Source organism: Hemiscyllium ocellatum, chromosome 3 (assembly GCF_020745735.1).
Source record: "Hemiscyllium ocellatum isolate sHemOce1 chromosome 3, sHemOce1.pat.X.cur, whole genome shotgun sequence".
In the NCBI taxonomy this organism is placed as follows: domain Eukaryota; kingdom Metazoa; phylum Chordata; class Chondrichthyes; order Orectolobiformes; family Hemiscylliidae; genus Hemiscyllium; species Hemiscyllium ocellatum.
The window spans coordinates 15,633,361-15,634,956 of NC_083403.1; the positions used below are offsets into that span (position 1 = coordinate 15,633,361).

The 1,596-nt window shown below is 46.1% G+C and overlaps 1 non-coding gene across 1 annotated transcript; it reads right to left on the bottom strand.

Annotated features, from left to right (window-relative positions):
* Nucleotides 1–1,230: 1,230 nt before the first annotated feature.
* Nucleotides 1,231–1,303, bottom strand: trnar-ccg (transfer RNA arginine (anticodon CCG)). The gene has a single exon. It is a non-coding gene; the product is annotated as a tRNA-Arg (tRNA).
* Nucleotides 1,304–1,596: the final 293 nt, after the last annotated feature.

Here is a 1,596-nt window from a genome sequence, read left to right on the forward strand (position 1 = left end):
TGTACCATGTGCTAACTATAGGGAAACATGAAAAGTGGCTATTTTGTTTAAGAATGGGTGGCACGGTGGCACAGTGGTTAGCACTGCTGTTTCACAGCGCCAGAGACCCGGGTTCAATTCCCGACTCAGGCGACTGACTGTGTGGAGTTTGCACGTTCTCCCCGTGTCTGCGTGGGTTTCCTCCAGGTGCTCCGGTTTCCTCCCACAGTCCAAAGATGTGTGGGTCAGGTGAATTGGCCATGCTAAGTTGCCTGTAGTGTTAGGTAAGGGGTAAATGTAGGGGTATGGGTGGGTTGCGCTTCGGCGGGTTGGTGTGGACTTGTTGTGCCGAAGGACCTGTTTCCACACTGTAAGTAATCTAATCTAAAAAAAAAGTTTCTTTTCAATTAAAGCAGCAAAGGAGAGATTTTAAAATGATTGCGTTACAAACATTTTGAAGTTTCAGACCTATCACGGCAATATTACAACCCAAGCGATTCTAAAGTAATAGATTGAAAGTAATGGTTACTGGATGAGGGGGCGAAGATAATAGAATCATGGAACTTACAGGACAGAAGGAGGCCATTTGAACCATCGTATCTGTTCTGACTCCTGAAAGACCTACCCAGTGAGTCTGACTCTCCTAGTCCTATCTCTTCAGCCCTCTAAAGCCATATCTAGCTCTCTTTTGAAACCTCCAATGGAATCTGCCTCTACCAGGCAGCACAGTCCAAAGGGGGGAAGTGAGGACTGCAGATGCTGGAGATTAGAGTCAAGATTAGAGTGGTGCTGGAAAAGCACAGCAGGTCAGGCAGCATCCGAGGAGCAGGAAAATTGACGTTTAGGGAAAAAGCCCTTCATCAGGTTGATTTGTCTGGTCAATTATGTCATCTTCCATGGGGCGCTAATTGTTGGGGTTAGATTTGTCTTGGCTTTTATGTCCAGGACATACAATTCAGACAGCAGCTGTGGGTCACCCAGGCAGCTGTGGGTCTGGAGTCACGTGTAGGCCAGACCAGCTGGGGATGGTAGATTTCCTTCCCTTAATGGCATTTAGTGAATCAGGCTGATCTTTCAACAATCAACGATTTTGAAGTCATCAGTCTATTCTGAATTCCAGATTTTTAAAAAAACTGAACACAAACTCCACGATCGACCCTGAACCATTTGCTTGGCAGATCACATCATAAACTCGACCTAAAGCGGGACAGCACAACCCGTTGATGCTCGACGGCCAACACGAACCTACAGCACCCCAGGTGGGACTTGAACCCACAATCCCTGGCTCCGGAGGCCAATGCCTTATCCATTAGGCCACTGGGGCTGTGCGTCACCACGTGTGCAGGGAGACAAGAAATTTGATATTTTGTCCAAAGAAAGCTTCATTTCAATTAAAGCAACAATGGAGGGATTTTTAAATCATTGCGTTGCAAACATTTTGAAGTTTCAACCTATCACAGCCGTATTACAACCCAAGCGATTCTAAAGTTATAGATTGAAAGGAATGGACACTGGATGAGGGGTGAGGACAATACAATCATAGAACTTTACAGGACACAAGGAGGCCATTTGAACCATCGTGTCTGTTCTGACTACTGAATGACCTACCCAGTGAGA